Genomic DNA, 12,891 nt, shown 5'->3' on the forward strand with positions numbered 1-12,891 from the left:
AGAACGACAGCTAGGCCTTCTGACTACAGCAAATGCGGTAACAAATTAATATTATGCATGAGCATATACATGTATTGTATATGCATGGAGCCACTAAAGAGTTAGGATCTTCCATTAATACAGTATGCATGCTTTACCAATCGTTGTCTCTAACGATATTAGAAGTGGTTCTTGATTACTGAAATAATAAAATATTCTAATAATCTTAAAACTTGATTCATAGCGGAATTACAATATCACTTGCTTAACAATAAATTGGAATGGCGTTGGCTAATGCCTAAGGATAAGATAATTGATGATAAGCCACATATACGCCATGATCCTTTTCAGCAAACTTGGTATAAGTTCACCTAAATAGTCGGGGAATAAATGTCATCCATTTACTTTAACAGGTGCAGACCGAGAAGGGTGTAGACGTTAGAAAAGGTAGAAAACAACATTACTAAAAAACAACAACCTTGACGACACAGTATCGATGACTTGTTCAAAGTGCAAGATAAAACTGTGAACCGCAGTAATTATTAATATTTTGAGATGGTTAGACTGGCGAGTGAGTATCACACACCCTTTTGTGGGGTAATGCCTAGACAATGTCTGTGGAGGGTATATACAAGGTTGATAATAATGATTTGTTACTGAAATCAGGGAAATTGTTATCTAACTGCACACTAATCTGTCATGCTATCAAACATGCATAGTATTGGTGAAGTGTGTAAGAATCACATGAAGTGTTATCTTCTTGTACGGTATAGCCATAATATCGAGTACACGCTGGTGTAGATCTTTGAAGTTGATACTGTTAGTTCATATGCAGCTACTCTGATCATTTGAAATCCAATCTTTGTGAGTATATAAGATATACTACACAACAACCATGTTACCAGCAAACTACTCGTTAGGAATGTTTTCATGCTATTCCATCGTATAGATTATATATATAAGTGTTTGTGCATTAGCTTATTCCGTTGTATTTTACTTTTTGAATAAATACATGTTTCTTAAATCTCGTAGAAGTCGGGTAAGCCTCCTTCGAAAGGTCTGGATTTCATCGTTCCAAGAAAATGCCATAGACACAACCGACCGATTAGTATACACAAAGATCGTGTATTATACAGCCATGTCCCTACGAGACCCAAGGAGAAACAACGTGCTTAACAGATGAACTCTTTAAAGGATTTGGGTGAGACAGTTTTACGGAAGCGAAGGTCTAATGGAATCTTATATCTCTAGTAGGAGCTCAGTGATGTTTAAGACATGTTAACGTTTAGGTCCAGATTAAAACAAAAGGTAGTTGTACAGTCAGTCTCATATCAAGAGCATCCTTACCATCCCAATTCTTTGGCATAAATATAATATAAGCCATAGGTCTAAGTCTGCTATATTGTGCGTTTGAGTAACCCCAAAACTCACTGGTTTGGGTATTTACGAACGATGTTACTCACCTGTCTCCTACAACACTAACGCACATTTCCTAATCTACCTAGACGCCACTGGTATAATTTTAGCACTGCGCCCCCGGTGACCTCTCCCATAGGTCACCGCGCAATCTCACTTCCTTCCGGATTTGCAAGATACCGCTGTGGCCGTTGTGACCGCAGCGGGGAGGTACGTGTCGGGTGGGAGACCCAACCCGAAAGAGAGTGCGAAATCCACGCCGAAGTGTACGTAGCCTGCTCAAGGGATGAACGGTAATGTGAATCAAAGCAAAAATACGAGGCACAAGGCACTCACCTGGTGAAGTTTAGGTTGAGAGTGTAGATGGCGTGGTTCGTTCGGTGTCCGGACTGGATGGATATGTCTTGGTGGATATGTCCGGATGAGTATGTCCGAATGGATATGTCCGGATGAGCATGTCCGAATAGATATGTCCGTTTGAATATATCCGGAAGTACATGTCCGGGTGGAAGTGTCCGTTATATCCGGCCCTATCCAGCTGTAGTGGTAATTACTATTAAGAATTTATGAGAAGTAGGATCTACCAGAAACAATTGAACAGCCTAATCGATTTATTGTTGGCGTTGTGTCGGGTTCCGAGTCCCGTGCGCGGCGGAGGGAGGCGGGTGAGACAGGTAAGTATCGTCGTTCGTAAATACCTAATCCAGTGAGTTATAGGGCCCTTACTTCACTCCTCTCTTACCTGTTTCCTACAACATTAATGCACATAGTGTCACTGCTATCATGGTGGTAGGCCCAACGGATGGTACCTGCCCGGGGTTTTCCACGAGGAGGCCCGGAGGACATCATCCACCGGGACCCCTTGGAACAGGGTCTTCGACGCCGCCTGGCCCCGAATGTCGTGGGCCCTGACCGGTTGGTCTGTCCCCGCATGAAGGCGAACTGCCTGCACCAGCCATCTGCTTATTGTGTATTTTAAGGCAGCCGAGTTAGGGCTCGTGGGCAGTATGAAGAGTGCCTATAATGATCTCAGGTCTTGCGTCTTGTGTAGATACCATTTGAGTTCCCTCACCGGGCACCACAGTTTTTCCTCCGCAGTGTCGGAGGCCATTGACAGCTTCGGGAGGAAGATGTCTGCCGGTATGAAGGCGAGCGTCTGGTTCTTAGCAAGGAACCTGGGGTCCGGAACCAGGTGCACGCCTTGGCCGTCAAAACGGATGTGTCCTGCCGCCGTGGAGAGTGCAGGCATCCTCCTGGCAAAGGCAGTGGCCACCAAGAAAAGTGTCTTGATGGTGAGGTCCTTGGGGAGGGATGAGCCCATTGGTTCAAAAGGCGGGCGGGCTAGTTGATGAAGCACGCCGTTGATACTCCAAGTTAGTGGGAGTTTACGACGCGTGGGCCTGCGGTTGGCAATACCCTTGAGAAGGGCAGATAGCTGAGGGCAGGTGCCTACCGATGATCCATCTGAAAATCCCGAGTGGATCGCGGCGATAGCCGATCTGTAATTTCGAAATGTGTTCGGTTTTTACCCCACTCGAAGAGGAGCATGGAAAAGTCCGCTAGTTGTGCCGGAGAGGTAGTATCCGGATGGATCTGTAAACGGGTACACCATTCGAAGAATCGCGCCAGTCGGGAATCGTAAGTGTGGACGGTGCTTGGCCGCCTGGCTGACGCTGCCATGGCGGCAGCGTCTGGAGAAAAGCCGCTCGCTCTGAACCGAGCCCGGACAACGGCCACGCAGTCAGGTTCAGGGACCGTAGGTCAGGTAGACTGACTCGGGCCCGGCCTAAGCTCACTGAGTGGGGTGAGTCTGGAAGACTGCGTGGGGTTCCTGGTAGAAGATCTAGAAGGATTGGGAACCACGGTCCTCTCGGCCAGTAGGGCGCGATTAGTAGTAGTCTTGTCCGAAATAGGTTCACTTTAAGCAGCACTTTGTGTATGAGGCAGAGAGGGAGGTATACGCCTCCATCCCCTCCCAGATGATAGAGAATGCGTCCGACGCCCACCCTCTCGGGTGGAAGGTCCGTGTGCAAAAGACTGGGATATTGGCGTAGGTCGCCGAAGCGGACAAGTCAATGTTCGGGGTCCCGAACAGGCGGAACTAGTTCCAGCAGGTGACTAACTGTAGGGACCACTCCGTTTGGGTCTGGGACCCCTGGACATGGCGTCTGCCGTTACGTTCTCCTTCCCTGCACTGTGCGAGGCTCTTAGAGAGATGTCGTTTCCTCGGCACCAGAGCAGAATGTCCCACGTTGCGGCACACAGTGCTCGGGACTTTGTCCACCGTGTCTGTTGACGTAGGCCACTACCGTCGTATTGTCGTAGAAGGCCGTGATGGCATGGATCCGAAGGTGACACTCGAAGTGGCAGAGGGCTCTGGATAGTGCCTCCATCTCGAGCGCGTTAATGTGGGCCTGTCGCCAGGACGGTTCCCACTCCCCTGAGATCGTCATGTTGTCCAAACACGCTCCCCAGCCCTGAAAGGAAGAGTCTCAGGAGATAGAGATTAGGGACTTTTGCTCTCAGTAGGGGCGTCCCTGGACCCAGTTTTCCTTTGCCGTGTTGAATCCGTTCAGGGGAACTCGCGTGGCAAGTATGTCCTGCTCCTGATCGTAGTGCTCGAGTAGGCGAAATTGGAGGGGTCGCATTCTAAGGCGGCAGAATGGTACCACGTCCACAATGCCTGCCATGAGGCCAAGGGCTCTCAACCGCCTGGTCGGGGAGGACCGCCTGTTGAGCAGGTGGCGGACTGTTTGTTGGGTGTTGGTGACCCGCTCTGAGGACAGTCTCACCCAACCGGTGTGAAAGTCTAGAATCGCACCCAGGAACTGAATGCATTGAGTCGGGATGAGCTGTGATTTCTCCCTGTTGATAACCCAACCGAGTTGTTCGAGGCGCTCGGTTGTGCGACCTAGATTGAAATGAGCCTCTTGGTGCGATCTCCCCGTGACGAGTCAGTCGTCGAGGAAAGCATAAAGGGTTACTACGCTTCGGCGTAGGTCTGCGACCACCGATCCCACTTCTCTTGTGAAGACTCGCGGTGAGGTCGAGAGGCCGAAGGGTAGCGACACGAAATTGTAGTACCTTTCTTTGTATGAAAACGCAAGGAATCTTTGTGAAGTGATTTCGGCGGGAAAGTAGAAGTATGCGTTTTTGAGGTCGACGGATGACGCCCGCATGCCCTTCGCGAGGTTCGGGATAACTATTGCGATAGTCTCCGAGCGGAAATGAGTCGGCCGGACGTAGCCGTTGTTCAACGGTTTTAGGTTGAGAATTGGTCGCCATGACCCGTCCTTTTTTGGCGTTAGGAAAGACGAGCGGAAGAGTTGTCCCTCCCCTTCCGTCGCCTCTACTATTGCCCTCTTTGTCAGTAGCGCATGGAGCTCGCTTTCGAGGGCGAATCTCTGGAACGGGTCGGTGGGTATTGGGTGTCCTTTCCGCGTCCAATCTCCGGGGGAGTCCGAGAGAACTTGATGGGTCATCCCCTCGTGATCACCCGCAGGACCCACGGAAATTCGTCCATCTCTTTCCAGACGTTCTGGTATAACTGGAGCCTGCCCCCCCCACCGCCGGGTACGCTGTAACCGTGGTAGGGTGGGCACTCTTGGGGCCCCGAACGATGACCTAGGTGGTTGGTCGCCCTGACGCGGTCGTGGTCTCTCGTTACGCGTCGGCCGTACTTCTGCACCCGAGGGGAGCGTCTTGGTGACCAGTCTGGCCCTTCGCCCCTTATAGGCGTTGCCGCTGTCCCGTTTCGGCACTGTGAGTATATGGGCGAGAGAAGCCCGACTTTGTTAGTGTCTCTTGTCGGTCCAGTTCTTGTCTGAACGTATCACTAACCTGGCCACTGAATACGTCCTCTCCCAGGATGCGGAGGGTCGCCAGTCTCTCTTTCGCTTCCCCCTCTGGCCAGCCTACTGCTCCCAGTACGTTGCGTCGGCGGGATTCGACCGACCGGATCGCGATTTTCGTGAACTGGTTGTAGACAAGTAAGCTAACGGGCCCAGAAGCTACATAATTTGTGCGGCTTCGCGGTCCGGGATCTAGTCCGGGACTTCTGGCAGCTGCTAGTGGTGTCGCATGAGGACTTTCGCTGCCAGAAGGAAGGTTGATGCGAACTTCATCCAAACTCGGGATGACTGGTCAAGTTTAATAGGGTATTTCGAGTCGCTTACGGTGTGGATCTTTAGAGTTCCTACCCCTCAAACCTTGTTCCGCCTGACGGCGGTACGTCTCGTCCCTAGGGATCGGAGGAGGGCGGAAGAGGTTCTTACAAGTCACCTCAGGCACTCGAAGTGCTCTATCCTGTTTTGCAGGGAAGGTTGTCTACCTCCGGTGTTTCTGTAGAACCTCCACCCGTTCAAAACAGAGTGGGTCCACATGGATGAAGGTGGAATCATCCTCTGGCGTTTCGTTAGTCGACCGCTTGTACGATGACTTTGGGGCTGAGGGTCCTGCTGAGAAGTCCTCGAACCCCAACCGTTGTTTAAAGATTTCCGCGGCCTTCGCGTTGAGGTCGGGTGTTAGGGTTTTATCCCGCGGTAGCACCTCCTCTTCTGATTCAGTTTCAGGAAACCGATCGCCCTCGAAGTCTTCGAGGCGGTCTCCGAGTTCTGAAAACGCTTCAGAGACTTGAAGCTCTAAAGAATCGGGGTCAAGAACGATAGAGGAGAGGTTCCTCGGGACCCATGGAGGTACGTTGCCTAACTGGACGGGGTACTGTCGGCCACTATTGATCCCATCCGTTCTGGGACCGGCTCTGCCGTCGCGGAGGTCAGGTGTTGGACCAGCGGCGATAGTACCGATGTAAGCTGTGAGAGCAGCCACGCACAATCTAAGGAAGGAGGTCCTGTAGGCAGGGCCGGTGCCTCTGCAGACCTACGACGTTATGCTCTGCGTGTAGCGGCCGGGGGTTGCTCCTAAAACCTGTGTCCGAGTCTGCCGAAGATTCGTCGGGGATTGGTGAAGGACGAGCGGCGAGCGGCTACGTGTACCAGGTTCCTTTGGAACCGACGCAGACCTGTGTGTCTGGTCTTGACCGTCGGAGGGTACAACAGAGGCTCCCGCAGTTGGAGCGGCCCTACCCTTTATACCAAACTGGTTTTCGGTGCCTTACCTTGCTCTGTTACAGGTCCTGGTCTTGACCTTAGCCATAGGGTTCGAGTTTTTCCCCGTTCTCGAAGCTGTCTCCGGGTCGGTTGTCCGCGAGGTTCGCGGCGTGTCATCCGGAGGTTTGTTTTGGACCGTGGAAATTAAAATGAAAGCCTTACCTTGACACAACGACATATGGTAGAACTTTAAGCAAAATAGCTGCTACACTACCATCTCCTCAAAAAGGAAATGCTTCTACGCATTTACAGTATCAAAATGAGAATAACAGAAATTTACTTTCACTTACTACATCCTTTGCTTTTCTCTTCCCGTTTAGACATCTTCAGTCGTATTTCTGGCACTCTTCTCAAACTACACGATTGAAGGCTCCATCTTCTCCCAGTGCTGTTTCCGTGGTAACCAGATACTGTTTGCCTTCGGTTATACGCACCACCTTCCACGCAAACGTTGTTCCGTGTGAATGCAAAAACCTTGCTATTTGTATGAATTTTTGTCACCTCCTTCGGGGTCTTCGTTTCGGGATCAGCAGATATAAAACTAGGATGAAATAGCCGCTGGTCGGGGGTTAGTCTACCGGACGTTTCCCAGGGCATCACCTTTGGGGAACTAGTTTGTCTGGATATAGGGAAGCACGATGGACTGCGGGGGTTCGCCGGCTGATTCAGTTGCGTTACAGGGCTGCTGAAGAGGTCTTCGAGGACAGGGGCATAACTGAACGTCCTCTGTACTTTTGGAGGAGAAGGCCTGTCTTCCAGCGATCGACGCTCGTTCTTTCTGTTATCGTGGTGTCTTTGTTTTTCTCTGCTCTGGTGGTCCCTTCCACCAAATGCTCTTTTGTTTTTGTTCTTGATGTGCTTTACCAGGTCATTCTTCCGGTCTGTCCGATAGCAACACTCACTGCAGCTTTGTCGTTTGCTTTTCTTGGGGTGCTTCTGTTCTAGGTGTTGTTTTAGATCCTTAGGTTGTTCATTCTCTCCTTGCAGCCCTGGCACCTGCATTCCATGCATGCCTCCATCTCTTTTTTGGTCCACCAAGGGGATTATAGTTCCTCTGCCATAACTAACTTGGGCCCTCTCTCGAATATAAAATCAACTGGCAGGTCTAATTCTCGACCCAGCATCATTTCAACATGGAAATCCCGGTCGTGTCATGTACCGACAAACGGTAAGCAATCTTGACCAAAGGAAGACACTTGTCCCAAATCCTTTGCCCTGCATGCACAACTTTATACAGCATATCTTCCATGGTTTCATTGAACCTCTCCGCAGTTCCGTCACTCAATGGGTGGTACGGTTTTATCCGGTTTTCTCTACCCCAAGCAGCTTAAACAGTTTGCAAAACAGGTGTGATTCGAAGTTGCTGCCCTGGACTGTATGGAACGCTAAAACGGACATTATTCAGTGACTTTTTATGCAGCTTTTACTCCTTCTTCAGTGGTAAATTTTGTGTCACAAAAAAAATTAACAGTTATTATGCAATGTTCTTTTTACGCAACATAATGAGCAAAGCTTGAATTTGTATTGGGCAGTCTGTCAGCTGTCAAAGGAAGGTCGCTATATCGGAAAACAATTATACTGTACTTATTATGCAGTTTGTACTGCCGCATAATGACTCCAAGAAAAATCGTAGTCATTATTGAAAAAAAAAAAACAATTTGCTGTAATGTTTATGTCAAATAAGGACTAGATTAAATCTTACTCAATATGTGGCAGTCTTTACTGCAGCAAAACGACCTACGTTAACATACTCGTTATTTGGCAGCATTATAATGCAGCAGAATGACTATAGCACTCGTCAAACTGAATAATGTCCGTTTTTGCGTTCCATAGGTCTACGTGGACCAGTCTCGGGACGCCAAAGTGGCTAATATACTCCAAGACAAGTAAGTCTGCAACGGATTCAGAAGTATGATTCTTTAAAGGATTAGCCTCTACACACTTGGTAAAGTAATCCGCAACAATCATGACTATCTGTTCCCTCTTTCGGTGATAGGTAGGGGTCCTAAGATATGTTTTGCTATTCGTTCAAGAGGGGCAACAACTTAATACTGTAACTTAACACGAGTCTTCCTTTTCGCCATTTTTCTCGAGCAGCATTATTCACAGTCTTTGCGCCATCTCTCCACAGACCGACGCCAAGAATGCCAATAGCATCCTTTGTGACAGACCCGAGCAAATATTCAGATCGCTTAGAGCAGCACGTGGCCAATCTACATCCAGCAATAACTAGGCCGTCACGTCACACCAGCCAGTTAGACAATAATCTACAAACGTGTACACATGTGTGAGTTTGCACCGACGCAGTTCGTAAGGCGCTACATTCCCCGTACAAAGGACAATATCGTGTAATTAGCAAAGGCGATACATTTTTCAAGTTAGATTACATCACCAGAAAAGAAATTGTTAGTACAGATTGCTAGAACGTAGCATACTTAAACAATGATTTCAGTAACGAACTACTACAAGATCAGTCATCACGACCTAGTGAGCCACTATCTGGGAAGCCATTAGCTAGTAATCCTCCAGTACGATCATTGCCTACTCCTATACTTCGTAAACAGAGTAATATTTCTTCTCCGCCTCAAGTTAATAGACCAGATAGAGTAGAACTCGTAGTGGCCGACATGTTCATAGGCCGAGCAGATACATCCATGTAGCTAGTAGCTAGTCATTTCAGCAACGCAGTCGTAATCGATTGCCTTCCATTTTATTATTAGTAATCTAGGGGGAGGTAGATGTAGCGACATATAATACACTGCAGTGCAAGCTGGCCTAAAGAGTATTCCCTCTTGCAAAGTGGAACAGTCTACGTATTTTGTTGACAAACATTATATTGCCCAACTTTCTTGTTAATCTTTGCTCCCAGAACCAAACGAGCGTGGCCTTATCGTATAAGATACAATAGGACAGGTGTTCGACGAGAGACATTTTCGTAATATAAGTTCACGTGTACAGCTACAGTGTTTTAGTAACTTCGTTCAGTGAATTGGTCAAGGAAGGTCGCTTGTTAGTCATGGTATTACTTTAGTAGGATATCACTACAATATATATAACATCATCTACACGACAGTGGTAGCTGGCTATTCAAGGCTAGGTTACTGCATTGTGTCCCCGATATTCGGATATTCATCGGTAATCCACCGGACAATTATGTTTGGGATGTAGCACTACAACCCTCCAATTACTAGCATTCCAGATTCAATTTTATGGATTAATATTATTGACTCAGCGCCCAGCCCGGACACCACTCTCGGAAGAAGGCGTGCTAGTCGGCTATCTGGGAACTGGCAGATCGAGTACCCTAGACCGACATACAAGGACGGTTAAACAACAGAACTATTATTAGAGGTTAGTAGTATTGCTATTATTAAAAAAAACCTCTAAAGACTCTCGTGCCAAGGCGACAATGCCCAACGTCAAATCTATGCCTTAATAATATCCACCCTACCAAAGAACTTCCTATGGTAGATGAAGACAGAACAAATAAAAAAAAAATGCAATGGTCAAACCTACGTCCGGATTCATGGGTTATGGACGTGGTTTCCTAAGGTTATCCTATCGTGTTAACCTCAGTAGAAGAATTTTGTTCGACCCAACCATTTTCGGGTGGAGATACTGTCACTTGTTATTCATTAATTCAGACAGGGCCGGTGGTCTTTGACGTGAAAGACGTTTACGGACACGTACTGATACACAGGGATATCAAACGATTCCTGCCAATCAGGAACAAGAACATCGATTTCAAACTTGCCAATCTGCCGTTTGAACTGACTACATCCTCAAGACTGTTTACCAGAGTAAGAAACGCTGTGTTTACACATTTGACGACTGAATTATCTTAGAAAACTCGGAACGAGACGCCGCACACAATACTCAAGTCAATGAACGTTGCTCGTGCAATTCGGATGGATGATAAATTAGCAGAAGTCACACATTCAGCCATCCCAGTCATCCAATAACCTGGGGACTTTCCCAACTTCAAGGAGAGCTGGGTGCTTCTGTCTCGGGAAATGGCCGAAAAACTAGACGATACGGCTAGTCAAAACCTAGAACGTTAAACTTACAACCTTCAGGACGTTTCACTCTCTAGCAACGGACGCTACATCGATCAACAAAAGGTTCTCCTTAAAATTGCAATTACTAGAACGAGGACGATCCTCATCGCTCAAACCAGGGCCAATATGACCCTGTTTCCCACGTTCTCTCGACCTGCTAGTTGATAGCCCTTTGATCACTCAAGACTCACCGGATCCGCTTTTTTAGGCTCGGCAAAGTTTGGTGGTATCCAAGATACGATCACTCAATCTAACTGCCTTAAGATTACAATGCATTTCTCGAGACGATGCCGATGTGGCCGTAGCCGCCCGAAGACATTTGACGTTTCCAAATTACAATTCAAGACTACAAAAATTATTCCAGCTCCTCGCTACATATAAATCCAAGCAAAGTTATCACCAACAGCGATAGTTTTGTATATAAGCTCAACATACCTTAACCATCCAGAACTACATTTCTGCCATCGTCGCTTTTCACCAGGTTTTCTCGGATTGATGAGTGGTGGGCTCGTACACCGCGTCTCTGCAGTAGTGAGAGGAATTTTGAACCAGAGATGGGTCCAAACGAAGATGCCGCACACATCCTCATAGCATCCGCAACAACGAGGAGACCAAGCTGCCTTCACGCCCTAACAGTGATGTAGGTACATATCCGGTTCGATGCACATGATGTCAGACTAATCCTACACCCGCAGTTTATAGCCAAGAATCAGACCTTGGAGTTCGTCACGGGTAATATCTTCATATCGTCTGTACGAGAGGGTAAAGGTAGTGCCCCGTTTGGGCTCTGTTTTAGTAACTGGCGAAGAAGAAGGAGTTAAGAACACCCCTGGTTGTTCACCCAACTGAGACGCCTACATACGTGAGCACACAGGGACTTTGAGATGATTATAAATTGTCATTCCTCCTTACGCCTCTCATGGGGAGGGAGTTAGGGCCCACAACGTTAACAGCCAAGCATCTTCTTAGGCACTCTTCACATGAATCAATATTGAAGAGATCCTCATTAAGAATTCCATCTGTATTAAATCGGTGAGTGATATTTTCCTTTTTGAGTTTTATTAATTCATCATATGTGTATCATTATGATGTTCGCACCCACCTGTTCTCTTTAGTTATCACTCACAGATCTCTCTTTTTCTCTGGCGCTCTTGATTGACCGAGGGATGTAACTCGTACATAACCGTTCTACCTCTTTACACAGTTGCCTAGAACTAGAAGAATGGGTAGATCAGGAAGGAGGAGAATAGTGACATGAGAAGGATCATTGGGGCACATTGAAAGAATGTTACGTAATGTTATTAGGGTACATAGGTAAAGGAGACAGGTAAGTACCGTCATTCCTAAATACCAAAAACCAGTACATTTTGGGTATTTAAATGGGGAACTTCTTAAGTCCAAGATTAACCCCAACTTGCCCATGTATCCAGTCATAAACTAAAATATGTTGTCTGTAACATTTGATGGTTATTTGATGGCACAACACATTTTCACGGGCTGAAATTTAAGTAATCAATGGTAATAATCATTTTTATTATTTCCTTTTTAGTGTAGTGCTATTTTGCCATTGATTCAATGAGGGTACTGCCGGAATACGTCTGCCTGCTGGTAGTAGAACCACTTTGATTGTCATGCAATTTCATGAAAACAAAAGAATAATATCCTATAGTGGGTGCAAATTATATGGCCGTCTTTCGAAAGGACTAACCCAGATTGATCCGATGGTCGGGGCAATCTTGTTTGTCTTCCAGGACCAATAGTTTTTAAATTGGTTAACACTTGAGGTGGAACAAATCTTATGTTATTCAGTAATTTCATTATTATTTGTTCAGTATGTGAAATATGGACACAAAAAACGTCGCAATACAGGTCCAGGCCTAAATACTCGAAGCACGATCATAAAAAAATAGTATTGTGACGTCACTTCCCTGTCTGGTGGGGCAGTCTTAATAGATGGGGTTGGCGAAAGAGAGTCTCGACATTAATATCACAATGGAGAAGATGTTAAAGTGCCCGTGGCATAGTGGTACCGTTTATTCAGACCTGCATCTCCTTACTTCATTCTTACACTTATTCTTGTGTTACGCAGAACGTAAATGTTAGCGCAATTCATCAACGCGGCGTCTCACGCAGCGTATAACGCAACGTACAACGCGGCGCCCAACGCAGCGCCAAACGCAACGTATAATGCGGCGTTAAATGCAACGCCAAACGCGGTGCTAAACGCAACGCCAAATGCAACGCCATCGCTGCGCCACACGCAGCGTACAACGCAGCGTCTAAATATGAAAACAGATTCAAAGCTACAGAGTTAACTGAACGGTGCCTGC

At 47.2% G+C, this 12,891-nt stretch overlaps 1 long non-coding RNA gene across 1 annotated transcript in view; it reads left to right on the top strand.

Moving 5' to 3' along the window:
- The first annotated feature begins 1,012 nt into the window (after positions 1 to 1,012).
- Positions 1,013 to 12,891, top strand: part of LOC139982934 (uncharacterized) — a 149,378-nt gene continuing 137,499 nt past the window's right edge. The window contains exon 1 of the long non-coding RNA XR_011798432.1: positions 1,013 to 11,888. This is a non-coding gene — a long non-coding RNA (uncharacterized lncRNA). The remainder of the gene's footprint in view (positions 11,889 to 12,891) is intronic.

Source organism: Apostichopus japonicus, chromosome 16, assembly GCF_037975245.1.
Source record: "Apostichopus japonicus isolate 1M-3 chromosome 16, ASM3797524v1, whole genome shotgun sequence".
In the NCBI taxonomy this organism is placed as follows: Eukaryota; Metazoa; Echinodermata; class Holothuroidea; order Aspidochirotida; family Stichopodidae; genus Apostichopus; species Apostichopus japonicus.